General features: G+C 33.3%; 1 protein-coding gene and 1 long non-coding RNA gene across 2 annotated transcripts in view; both read left to right on the forward strand.

Moving 5' to 3' along the window:
• The window catches only part of LOC135144828 (thrombospondin type-1 domain-containing protein 4-like), a 387,796-nt gene that overhangs the window by 10,247 nt on the left and 362,969 nt on the right, over window positions 1–14,580 (forward strand). The gene's annotated exons all lie outside the window — the stretch shown is intronic.
• Window positions 2,066–9,699, forward strand: LOC135144782 (uncharacterized). The gene is made up of 3 exons (XR_010283228.1): window positions 2,066–2,096; window positions 2,166–2,258; window positions 9,653–9,699. It is a non-coding gene; the product is annotated as an uncharacterized LOC135144782 (long non-coding RNA).

A 14,580-nucleotide genomic window follows, 5' to 3' on the forward strand; every position in this document is an offset into this window, starting at 1 on the left:
TTTTGAAATTTAATTTTGAAACTGCAAAACTATAATGCTTTCAAATTTTGCAAACATCTTAAGATTACCGTAATCATGGTAAATTGTTAAGTAAAATCTATTGGTTTATCCCCTCTCAAAAAATTGATGACGTCATCTCAGAATGTTGTCTCTGAAATATGCAACTCTACATTTGTGGTTTATCAACGCACTCATAGTTTTTAGAATTACTTAATATAGGTCGACTCAAAAAAATTTATGAAGGAGTCATCTCAAAAGTTTGCTGAATAAATCCAATCCGAAATGTACAAAATATGAGTCTATACTTGATTTTTTTGAAAAGTTTTTGAATTGCTTATAGAGGGTGACTAAATGAGCCAATCTATTTTATTCCCATTTTCTCGAAAATTTGGGAATACAATTCTGTTATCATTAGTATTACACTGCACCTATCCAAAGTGATATATGTCTTTGCAAAAATGTACGTCATCACAAAATTTTGTTAAGGACAAACTCATTTGAAACGTACGCGCAGCTACGCTTCATATGATAAGATTTCACTGTTATATGATAAGTTATTGCTAAATTTTTTCTATTTTAGCGTGACGCTATTAAAAGAGACTGTTCAAAAAGCAATTTTGTAAAATATACCTAAGAATGTGGATACTTATGTCCATATGTAAATTTAAATTAATCGCATATTTTCCACGACAAATTTATATTGTCACTGTCTTTGATAGCAGTCAATAAAATTTTTATGATAGTGCTCGTTTAGTAAGTATTTATGTAATAGCCATTACTATACATGAAAGCAATTATTTTTTGTAAAAACAGTTCAGTGAAAAACAAGTTATACGATATTCTCTGAGGAGTGCTTTCAGTAGCATCTCGGAAAAAAAATCTCTCGAACTCGCCTCGTTTTATCTGCTTTCGATTGACATTGTACTTTCCATACTATGTTTTATATTTTAAATTACATAATACTCGTTCTTTTGTCGTGGATTAGATACTTATTAAAAAATTAGTAAAGTTATATAAAACTAAAGAAAAGTACTGCAAATATTTTTCACTTTGTATAACAGAATGAAGAAACATATAAGTTGTTTTATTACTGCATTTGCAGTAAATGAGTTTGACAAAATTAACTCTTCTAAATCCCTTTGTCGATGATTCCTACTTTTTGGAATTCCATTAAATTTTATGGTCCTTTTATTGCTTTATAAAATTAAATTTCAATCACGTCAAAATTCGTTTCGGCACGTAACAGAAAATAAGAAAACAGTTTATAGCGGGTTCTAACCTGAAATGCATCAGTGAAATTTAAACTTCCGTAATAAAACTTCGGACTTTAAACGTAAATCTAGGTGATTTGTTTATTGGGTTTAACTCTAATGAAATTTTAATTTTATCTTAATTACGAAAAACCTATTTCCAGCTCCCAAGTTGTACCACCGAAAACGTATTACATATTTCATTGTGGAAAAAACGAGCAATGATATTGAAAGAACAATAAAGTTTTAATGCCCATTTTGTTAAGTTAAACTGCTTGAAAGAACTTCTTTGTTTGTCGGAATTCGTTGTCAGTGCTAAATTATTGTCGTCCGATTGTTTTAATTTGAAATTTCCAAATACTTTCGACAGTAGATAAACCTCTTTATTTCTTCAGACCACTTTGTTGTGTTTCTATTAAGTGCTGAAAACCGTTTTATAGGCGCTGTTAACTGTGTTGTGCCGCCGCCGTTAAGATTAAGTGAAAAGTATCGCATCACTGAAGATTGATCCAAAGTTATCCAATTTGATATTAATGTGAAAACTTGGCCATATTTGAGCAGACTCGAAAATAAACTGAAAACTTAGTTTGATCCTCCTGAGAAAATTCAACGACCTTCGTTCATGAAACGACCGAATATCTTTATTTATAGTTTGGAGTTACGTCATTCGAAAAACACTTGATCGAATCACCGAAATGGGTTCAAGACAAAGCAGCGGACATTGGTACTACTTTCTTATCATCCCACAATGTGTAAATGGGGCAGAATCAAAACAACGATCGGAAATGCTTTAAAATTAGTTACGAAAGTCGACATCGAACATGAACTTTGCAGCTCCAGAATTGTGTAAGTTCGTGCTGGCATTCATGTTGAAGCCGAGGCAAAAGCCTGTAATTTTAACTGTACCATTTGTAGGTCATCAAAAGATTTAGGAACTAATCACTCAGTGCGTAGCTAAGCACAGACGTGTCGATCCTGTGAATGAAACAATGATCAACTTTGAAAATGGTTCGTATTTCAAATAGAGCCCATGACACGTATCGTCAATAGCATTAACAAAGTACCGGAAGATTATTTAAAGGCAGCTGCGTTGCGAATAATGGCCAAAGGTGTTGTTGTAGCCACAGCAATGGGCTCCCATTATCTCCAAATAAAAATAAATTTTCTGTGTAAAATTAGAAAACGCAAACACCCAAAGTAGGTTGCACCAATTTGTGAAGGAAAATCGTGCCACATGTGATTATCACTAGTGTTCGGTAAAAAATGGGAGGATGGTTTATACCAATGAAATGTAACACCCGTATTTTTTTGCCGACGCGTGCTGCTTATACAAATTACAACATTTGCATCTCAGCTTTTTCATTCCGGTCTGTCACCACTGGAGTGTTTTTTTGGGTGGCTTGAGCAGATTTTCGGTCATATTTCAATGTTACAAGTCGAAGGTTAGCTGTAAAGGAACAAAGAGATTCCATTAATTAAATTCCAAGCCGCGAATGTAACTTGTTAAAAAAATGTTTTAACATATGTTTGTTGCGAGATACGAAATATGTGGGTGTCGGCTTGATTTTTTGTTCGCTATTAAATTAAGTTGTAGATATTATTGTTTTTATCGAGATGTTTGTCGAACGGTGTAAAACGAGTTTATCAACACCTAATAAGTCGTTTGTTGGAAAACTGTTATTGTGGTTTAGCTTTACATGGATCATTAAAGATCGATTTAATGGTGCGGACATAAAATAGAATGATCTCTCTATTGTTTGTGTATAAATAAACAACTGCGGTTTGTATATTTAGTACCCTTATTTCCGGAAAGACAATTACGGGCGTGTTGAGTTGCTCGGGTAAAGCAGTAAAAAAATTAATTACTATTTTTGCACGACTAATTCGTACTTTCCAGATGGCAGATGTTGTGTTCTGTGGAATTTCTTAGACAATTAGGGATTATTAAAATTAGACTTGTTGGTCACAAATATGTTTGGCTAATCTTCGAGCAAAGCACTTGGTACTTCTCGAAGCGATAGTGAAAGTGTAAGCTGTGTAGTACCACAATGTACACATAATTTTATGTTTTCTTGACGTTTCACAGGTCGTAGAAATTACGAGTAGTAAGTTTACTCAAACTATCGTCTAAATTGCTTAAACATGCAAGAATGCACTGCGAGATTATAATATTGAAGATGATAAAACCCTGACCAAAATTTTTCTGTTCACCATATCTGATCTCAACGTTATTTTCAATTTCATAAGTACGGGTATTCACTGTTTGTTGTATTTTATCTAAAATAACATACTTCACAGTCATTGTCATGAAATTTTTCTACGATATTAACATGGATTTTGAGATTAAATAAGTGTATCACCTAATCCTTTGGAGACTACTGTTGGTGAGATTTTTATTATTAATTATTATAATATTAATATTTTAGCAATGATTACATACAATACTATAAAAAAGGTTAATGTAGATACAATGAATTACATTTATCACGATCGATGGCGTCATCCTAGTCAAAGTTAATTAAATAAATCCATCTTGACAATTACACCTCCGGTAATTGTCGCATTTATAGTCTTTGAAAAGAGCGGAAAATTCGGTGCAAGTATAGCCACATTTTTTCAATTTGGTTGGCCTTATTGTTGAGTTACATGTTCTAATGTTTCTTTATGCACGGCCTGTTTCCTTCCATTCTTTACAGAAGGAAACAATACTTTTATCGATAAGTGTTACGTGCTTCTCGTCGCACAACTATTAACCATTATGAATGTTATTAAGAGGAAAAAAAAAAACAATATTGAGTGACTAAGCTTTAAAGTCTCATACGTAAAGAAATCTGGATTTTATGACTGTTGATTCATTTCTCACCTTCGTGTTTGCCATACTGTGTACACAAGAAAATACGAAACTGTAAAATCTAAAAATATATCACGTATTTCGTAGCATACGTGTCCAAATTAGATCGAGTTACTGAAATTTTGCATGTGCCGTTGTTTTTAGCTTTAAGGGAAAAGTATGAAAGTATAATTTTATGCCACAGTGTGTACAAGACTCAAGACGCATGTTTGGCTGACTTCTTCCAGTTTGTTTTTTTTTTAAGTTATTGGAGAATATTGTAGTGGATTATATTACTTTTTTAAACATAACGCTAAAGGTTTTTCGGATTCAATTTATTTAATACTTCTTTTAGAGACTTATTAATGGTTTTTGTTTTGTTCATGCACACTTATCGTGAGTTGATTAGTTTATAACTGAAATCTATAAATGCTATTTTAGTTAAATGAATATTTTTAATGTTGGCGTTACAATAGAGGCTTTTTTAAGAGCTTTTACGCCACAAGAGTTTTTTGTATGTTCGGATAATATGATCAAATTAGTCAAAATATGATAAGAAAAAGTTTTGTGGTTGGAATTTGATTGTAATTTCATTTGTTTTTCCAAGCAAATATTCTTTATATCTAATTCTACCGCAATCGACGTTGGCTAGACTAGATCTACACATGAATATACTGGTATTTTTTAAGTAAAACGTAAAGTGTTTGCATGTTATTTAAAAACATAAACTGATACCATACCAATAATTGACAGCAAAAATGCGATGATAGATCAGCGTATATGAACTCTTAAAGCATCAAAAAAAAAATTAAAAGAGTCTTTTGTACTTATAGTCTGAATTTTTCGATCCCCCTTTAATTGTAATTAATTGTAAGTTTTTCTACTTTAGTATTTCAGTTATCTTGGTGTTTAGTTCCTTTTTTTAATTTTTTATTAATATCGTTAATACCCCAAGAGCCTATCAAAAATAAATAAGCACTCTGTGTAAATAAAAAAGTTGATAGTTTGAACCTTCACAGCTTCAAATTTGTTCTGAGAGCTTTCGTCAACTCTGACTACTTCCTTCAAGCAAAAAGCAATGGCGTTTGCTAAAAACAGCCTTGTGACGGGAGCTGAAAGAGAATTCACTTGCAAGGTTGGCATTGAAGGTAAGCGAAAAAAAATGTTGCTGCCTCGGTGGGAATCGTACCACACGTCACCCGCTTGCCGGACAGGTATCCACTGTTATTGTCCCGCCACAGCATCATCACGTCTTTCAAAAACTAAAACTATCTACCCCTTTACCACCTTTGGATCTGCCTTTTTCCCTACTCCTTACAACACTGACTGAAAAACAGCATAGCGTTGAACATAGTTTTTTTTTTTTTTTAGTTATTTTTGCACAGACTTTAATATATTATTATCATTATTATTATTATTATTATTAAAGAAAGGAGGTCGAACGAGGAGACTATCTATAATGTTCGATATGAAGAAATGATTAATAAATTTTATCAATTTGATTTTTAGAAGAGTTAAGGGAGGGTGCCGAAACAGTGGTTGAAGGTAGGTTATTCCAGGAATCGCAAACAGGATTAGTTTAAAAACCTTGGCGACATTTTGTTCTATATGATTCTTTCAAGAGTTTATAATTGTGGCGATGAAGTAGGGTAAAAGTATTGAACAAGAGAAGAGATTCCAAATGACCTAAACAACAATAAATGAACAACACAATAAATAATGATTAAGTCACCACGCGCACGTCTGCGATCAAAGGTGGTTAAATTGAATAAGTTTAAGTCATCGTAAGACGGCCGATTCTGGCCATGGGACAGACGAGTTGCTAGGCGTCGTACAGATTCCAGAAGACCTCGGGCATGTTCTCAGTCCATACTCCACACAGGACCCGCGAACTCCAGAACAGGTCGACAGTAAATTTTATATAACGTAGCAAGAATCTCAGGAGGTGCGTCTATAAAGGCTCTATATATGAGAAACCAGGTACCCTTGTCTTGACTACAAATTTTTGCAATGTGTGGAGACCAGGACAAGGTGTTAGTAATAGTGACCTCTAGATCAACATGCGAATCAACTACTTTTAGTTTTAAATTGTTGACAAAATAACTAAATGTAGGATTATTGTTTCCAAGGTGTAATACTCGTACAATTTAAAAATTAAAAAAACATTTAATGGCAATATCCAATTGTCACACCACTGAGCTAGGGAGTTATGATCATTTTGTAGTTGCTGAGATGAGGTGCAAGGATTACAGTATAGTTTCATATCGGATACATATCGAATACATATAGTAGGAAAAGTAACGGACCGATAACCAAACCTTGAGAGACACCGCTATACACCTCGGCTTCGTCAGACAGATGACAACTAACTCGTACTCGAAAAATACGGCCTCTTAAATAAAAGGATAGCCAGTCCAACAATGGTCCCCTCACTCCAAGATGCTCAAAATTATACAGAAATCTGCGATGGGGTACATTTTAGTCCAGTCGTCGACGCAGAGCAATAAATTAGTGATTACAGATCTCCCAGGATTAAATCCGTCTTGTTCTTTGGGAATAATATTGTGATCAAATCAGAATGGTCGTAACTGGGTGATATACGTTCCATAATTTTGGCAACAATGGGAGTCAAACTAATTGGTCTATAATTGCTACCACTGTCACCTTTTTTAAAAATAAGAGTCACTGCAGAAGTCTTCCAGACCTTGGGCAGCACACCCGTAGCAAAAGAACGTTGCATCAAAAGGACCAGGAGAACAAGAAGTATCCAAAGTTTTTAGACTTTTCTCGATCAACGATTGGTTGAAAGTAATGTGGGTAATTGAGTTGGAGATTCGGGAAGTCAAAATAATTGGGTAAGTATTTGTGGACCGCGCTTAAGTAAACGCACCTGCGAGTGATCGTCGATTATTTTGGAGTTGCTACTGTCTTTTAAAACTGACGTAGATACGTTACTTTTTAATGAAGATCTAACATATTTGAATAATTTTTACTTTCCGAGCGTAAGCAAAGGAAGTATTGTAATCGAGTCCGTCGGCCGACTCGCTACTTTTACATTTTCTCGACCTTTCATGACCCCTAGAAGACGAAGAAATGGGTCTCTCGTTTCCGTCTGTCTGTCCGTCTGTCCGTCCGTCCGTCCGTCCGTCCGTCCGTCCGTCTGTCTGCCGTCCCGGATTTTTATTAGACAGATAATATCCGAAAGTACTGGACCAACTGTAGTGAAATTTGGATTTATATTAGGAATATCATGCAAATGGTAAAACGCTAACCAAAATTTGCCTAATCATCACCACCAATATAATGTGATGACGTCACTTCAAAATTGTACATAGTAAATGGGTTTTAAATTGTATAAAATAACATAGTCCTACACATGTAGTTTATGACTCCGAATTGAGTTTTTACCCGAAACGTCCATATTTTTTGAAAAAAAAAATCAAAATTATGAAACAACATTTTTCAATTTAATTTGGAATCTGTAAAACCGAATGCTTTGAAATCTTGCAGATGGTTTACAGTTATGCTAAGCATGATAAATTTTTATTCAAAATATATTTACTTGTCCCCTCCAAAAAATTGATGACGTTACCTCAAAAGTTTGCCGAATAAGTCCTATCTAAAATGTACAAAATATAATGAGTCTGTACTTGTGATTTATCATTCCATATTTTTTAGATTTGCTTAACAGGTTGCTCAAAAAAATTAATGAATGAGTCAATTTATTTTATTGATTAAATCAGGAATAGTTCACTCCATTTTCCCGAAAATTTGGAGATACTGTTATTATTAGTATTACATTGCACTAACCCAATTTGAAAGACACAAAATTTTCTAAAGTAAAAACTCGTTTGAAACATAGGCGTAGCACACTTATTTATATTTACTTTAACATTACAGACGTGCATTTGTATTGTTGGGCTGACTAGGTTTCGTGAATGTGGTATAGACAAGTTAAAATCAACCAATTGTGAATTACACCATCAAAAATTTAAATAAAATCCAATGTTTTATACAGTATGTCCCCTGATTGAGTTCAAAAGAGGAAAAAAAACTGTATTTTCTATTGTACAAAAAAATTACATAAGAATAACATTTTTTGCTTAATTCAAAACGAATAAATCTGCAATTAAAATTTTAATATTATCAGGCTGTCCTTAAAATCGAAAAAAACTAGAAGTAACGAAGAACTATGAAAAATTAATTTTAAGAGTACAGACCAGGAATATTGAAGTTTTAATTGCAGATTTATTCGTTTTGAATAAGCAAAAAATGTTATTCCTATGTCAGTTTTTTGTAAAATAGAAAATACAGTTTTTTTTCCTCTTGTGAACTCAATTCGGGGACATACTGTATAATAAGCGGAAGTCGAAGCAATAAAAAAGTCTGGACGACCATCGGTATTGTTTGTAGTTTCTCTGTTTGACCCTCATGTGTACAACTCAACAAGTGTTACCGCTTGTTGTCTTAAATTAAGAATGCTTATACATAAATGATTTTGAGTCGCCTCTGCTAATACACGCGGCATACGTGAGTAAACTGTTTCGTTGTTTTATTGATTATAATTCAATATTCAAGACGACCCGATTCATTTTCTGAAAATTTGGAAATATAGTACTCTTATTTTTAGTATTACACTACATCTATCCAAACTGATATACGTCTCCTTGCAAAAAAGTTGATGACGTCATCGCAAAATTTTTTAAATTACCATGCAGTATGGAGTCATCATTTCCGACAGCGAGGGAAGTACTGTCTAAACTTTTTAGACCAATTTTTTTACATTGTCGAAAATGGCAAAAATATTCTCCACCCAGCAGGAGTGTTGCTTACTGGACTCAACTCGGAGTCAACAATTTTTCAAGATAGATTCATATTTAATACTAGCACCAACTGAAACTCGTAACTCATCGTTTTACAGAGTACAGAGTGACGTCTCACCTTGATAATGAAATTTTTATTCTTTACTGTAAGTAAAACTACGTTGATTCACGGTTCAATTATAAAATTTGTTGGTCATTATTTCGAAATCATGCAACCAGGTGTATTAATTGCTGAAATAATTGAATGCATAAAACTTTTTGGGTTATGAATTTTCGACTGACAGTATCAGTAGGTAGACATGATGTCACAAATTTGGCTAATTCTACATTCTGGAACAAACTGAAAAAATAATACTTCAGAAATAACTGAGAATTGCAGTACGACTATCTTTATTGTTATATCTGTGCTAAATTATAATGTTTTTACGTTTTTAACGTGACATGACATGTTGATATATCTTCTTTAATAAGCAAGGTACTTCTAGAAAAAAAAATAGCAATTACTAAGCAAATTGACCATATAATGTAGAAAAAACCGTGACTCGTTTAGTGTAATGTACGAGATTTGTATTTATTTAACTTTGTGGCAACTGTTGCGTTCGTTTATATTTTATTGAACTTATTATAATATAAATGACTTTGTTGTCTCTATCCAGTTTCAAGTTAGGGGATATTTAAATGAGTAGCAGGAATGACAAGATGGACGACTTCTCATGTTGTAATATTATAATATAGTCTCTTTGTTACAGGTAAGCTGACGTATTCTGCATCTTAATATTGCTTTATTATGGAAAGATTGAAGCTGGGTTGGTGCGACACGTAGCATTCACTTCACATAGGTAATATTTTTCTCATTGTGTACTGCAACAAGTGCGTCATCATCGCCGTAATGATAGTCCTGGATTTTTTCCAAGCGCTGTCTTCACACCTTATATTCTTTTTATATGAAATGTTGGAGGCGAAACAGCGCGAACTTAGTTTCGGGTAAGCTTGATACGGCCTCGAATATGGGTCATTTCGTAACATGCTCTTTTTATTCTTTTATTTTTGGAGTTTGTTTCACTTGTACCTAAATTTTTCATATGTTTTTATTTCAATATTAATTATTAAATTACATTCAGCATTGAGCTTAATGTACATGATGATGAGACTGGGCCAGCATTGGCACTTCATGCAGCATTTTTTATGTTAGCAACATTAAGTTTAACGAGAATTATATGTAAATAAAGTTAACTACGTATCTCTGTTTAGACCAGGAATATAATTACACATTCTTGATTGCTTATTAAATAGTAGTGCTAATTTGACATTCAGTGGTCTCGAACTTTTGCGAATTCTATTATCTCGACGAAGAAAATACAGTAACTCAGATTCTCACAATGAAGTTGTAACTTTATTTTACTTATATAAAGTCAAAAAAAATGATAAAACAGCAAGTTTTATAATGTTAGTACTTCGTCGACCGAAAAAACCGATAGAAGGGGTACATAGAAGAAGTTATGAATAAAAGTACTGTTTTATATCAAATAAAATTAACATCTCTGTCAGCTAAGCTAAATGAAAATATATATACAACATATGTGACAAAAGTTTGAGCTTAAGCAACGCAAAGATTGCGAAAGGAAAGAAAAAAACTGATGGGTTGGTAGGTATGTTAATTATAAACGAACTGTCAAAACACTTTGAATGTGCGGCAGTATTGAAGTGAATCATCAACGTGTTGTCATAAAATTTAATACAAGTTGTAAGAGGAGAAGCGATGTGAAAAAACTCAAAGCGCTCCGAATGATTAACAGCCAATGACGAAGAAAGTTCAAATGTGCTAAGTTGTATGCGGAAAGAACAAAAACTCATTAATTACAGTTAATTACATCTTAATTGTACAGACACACGAAACACGGTAATTTCAGTACCCACAATTATTATTGTTGTAATTAATCATCAATGAACAGAGGGACGTCATTAATAAATTTGGTCAATTCTTTGCAGAAGGGTCATGCGAAAATTACATGTTTAAAATGAATTTTGGATCCACCAATTTTACGCATTTTAAAAGGAGTTTGGTGTAAATCACAGTTATTCTTAATAATATTAAAAGAAAAGCTGGCGAATATTTTTTGGTTTTAGCTATCAAAAGAAAATATCCTGAGGTTTATTTTGAATGTATTTCAAGAACTGTTTATAAAATTGAAAAAAAATCTGGGCATTGTTAAAAGGGTGATATATTTTGTCGGAATTTTGGAAGCTTAATGTGAGGATTTATATTATTGACGAACAATACTATGTTTGCTCGTTATTTTAAAAGAGCTTTAAGAACTTGGTGCAACAATTAAAAAAAAGTAAATAAATTAATATGTAATATCAAAGCATAAAAAACATTCTTTGAGCACTGTTTAGAAATTTTTTTGAAATAGTCAAGCTATTCTTCATACAAATTCTATCTTACCAGTATCTTGACTAATTAATTACAACTCAATTATACAGGGTGTTCCAGATAAAACTCCACACCTTTATAACCTGAAAACAGACAGAGATATTGAAATACTATATGTACCACTGCTAGCTTGAAGGAGGAACCTTAATTTAGTACAGTGCAAATATGGAGCATATATGGCGTCGGAGTCGCGACACAAAGCCATTTTTTCTTAAATTGCAATGTATACATTTTTAACGGATTTTGACAGACATGAAATTACGATAACAACGATGTAAAACCCCCAGCGTTTATTTCATTTTCAGTCGATAAAAAATAAAAGTAATAAATATAAAAAAAAACTACGATTGACTAAAATACAGTTCTACCACTATATTTCACGATCAATTAGTACGATTTGTATGTAAAATTGTTTTTTAAATTTGTGTCAAAAACAGTCATTTGAGCATATGAACTATGTATCGCTATTCACACTGAACACAAAACTCTATTAGTTCGCGACTCGTTGTGGTTAATAGGGTATCCCGTGCTAAAGAGGCACGAATGAGCATGCTTAGGTCAATTTTTTAACTTCTGAAACATGCAACAATCGCAAATAAGCCCAATCTTTTCATTAGGTAGCACAAAAAAGAGTGCGTCGACCCAGGGACACACGGATGGAGTTTTAACTCTGCGTTATCAATTTACATAAATTAAACACGTATACGTGACGAAGTCATTAATTTTCTCTTAAAAAATAATAAAAACCAAAAATATGTTGCATTTGTATTTTTTGGCAAAAAGATGGTTAATGATGACTGGGTTAATTAAAATAAATACCCATGTATTGTCAATTGTTGTTCATTATAAAATATACTTTTTAAGACCCACCACTGACCCGGAAATGACCGGCATTCAGGCAAGACTTCTATCATTACGGGTACTAGGACCATATATATATATATCATATAAAAATATGATAATTAATTATTATAATAATGTTGCATAAAAAAAAAGTACAATGTGTAATTTACCAACTAAAGGAACAACTAAATATTTACAAATGCTAGAGCAGTATTTATATCTTATTCGATTTAAAATACGAATTACTGTTCAATCATAGCGTTATCGCCTTCGGTATCTTTCTCCCTATCAGTTAATACAGTTGTTAGTGGCCTATGGTGACTAAAATGAGTGATATAAATATCAGTTCTTAAATCAGTAATAAAGCGTGTGAAAACGGCATCAATTGTTGTACCTAATTTAGTCGTTGGAACAATTAAACGAACACATTTTATTAAATAGTTTATTTATCTCTCTTTCTATAGCGCGGCGTTACATGCCCATTCTCAGACTCAGTTCAGACCGGTGTCGGTGTCGAGGACACCGACACCGAGTTCGAGCTCGTAGCTCGAACTCGACATACTATTCCGGCGCGCGTCGTATACGTGTTCTATAATTTGAAAAAAAAAAGCAGTTAAAACTCTAAAAAAAATCTAAGGGCATTAAATCCTGACTGCAAACTGGCCATGGAAGTAGGCCTCTATTCCCAACCCAATTTGCATAATTCATGTTTTTTTAGAATTAAAAAATTCGACCTGTTTTTGAGTTAATTTTGGGACTCCGTTTTTTTTTTGAAAAATTTAAAACAACCTTGAGGTTCTGGGTTTTTCTGAGTGGAAAAAATTTGAAAATTCTTTGGAGGCTCTAGTGTCTTTTCTTATAATAATTTATTAAAATCAGTTTTATCTTAGCAGGTGCTAGCTCCAGCCGTCCGCCCTCTATTTTCTTGGCAAAATCAATTTTAAATTAGCAGGTACTAACCCCGTCCACCCGCCCTCTATTTTCTTAGACGGATCTCATTTGCCAAATCAGTCTTATCCTAGCAGGTACCAGAACCGCCCACCCACCCTTTCATTTCTTAGAGGGTATGTCATTTGCCAAAATCAGTCTTATCCTAGCTAGTAGTTGCTATGAATGAAATACCCTCTAAGAAAATATAGGGTGGGTGGGCGCTCCTAGCACCTACCAAGCCAAGAATGATTTTGGCAAATGAGCTCCCTCTCAGAAAATAGAGGGCGGGTGGGCGGGGCTAATAGCTGCTAAGATAAAAGTGATTTTAGCAGCTTCTAGCCCTGCCCACCCACGTTTTCTTTCGCTTAAAAACAACATTGATTTTATTATAAAAAATTGTAAAAGAAGCCAATTCAAAACGATGAAGAATGCACCGACACGTGTCTTTGACAAGACAATTGAATTATTATCAACAAAGAAATAAATTTATAATTTTACTGTTACTAGTAAAGTACCGTTATGAAATAAACCCATACGCCGCCCAGGTACGACGCCTATGGGTTTTCTAGAATGTGCGAGGATGATGAGTGACTCATCACCGATGACGTGGCCGGGCGGAATTCGCGATGGGCAATCCAGAAAGACCTCGACTTCTGGAAAGGAAGTATGGGTTTAAGTAGAGGCCACCTTCGGGAACGATTATTATTCAGTCGAGTCGAGTCGAGTCCAGCGAATGTTAAGAAGAGCCAGTTAAGTTGCGCCGGAATTATTTTGTACATAATCGCTGTGTAATTAGTCGTGTAAATTCGAGATAGTAAGAAATAAATTGTTGAGTTTTACCCACGCCGATTTTATTCACCGATCAACGTAACAGTGCTCTAGATACTTGTACTACCAACTGCCAACTTTATTTCCAATTTTCACAACCATCTGTGTCGACAACAATTTTGAAATAAATAATTATTAGTAATTTGTAATTACTTTAATATTTGAAAAGTTTTAGTACAATCTATACTCGGAGGTACAACAAATACCCATAGCTATACTTGTAGATCTTATTTTGTAAACGGTCTTCTGTCATATAATCGGAAACAAAAATCTGTAAAAGTGCTATTTTTATATTTTGTAAATGAATAATTTTGTAACAGCTTTTTTAAGTGGTTACTGTTAAATACACGACATCGATGCAGATATTTTTGTCGGCTACGTTATAATAATAACTAATATGAAAATTTTCTATGATAGCGGCATGTCGAAATCTGGAGAGTTGAGAAAGAATAGCTAGTGTTTACAATTTAAACTCAAATTCTCGGAATAATGAAGGGTTAAACTGTATTAAAGCAGAGTAATTCAATTAATGTCGATAACCTTTGAAAAAAATGTGTCATTAATGAACTTCAGTAATCTTTATGTTCTAATGAAACAAATTGTTATTTTCAAAATTGAATGAAATAATTATTAGTACTTAGA

This window comes from Zophobas morio, unplaced genomic scaffold, assembly GCF_036711695.1.
Source record: "Zophobas morio isolate AGI-343-1 ecotype UQ-CSIRO unplaced genomic scaffold, CSIRO_AGI_Zmor_V1 ptg000108l, whole genome shotgun sequence".
Lineage (NCBI taxonomy): Eukaryota > Metazoa > Arthropoda > Insecta > Coleoptera > Tenebrionidae > Zophobas > Zophobas morio.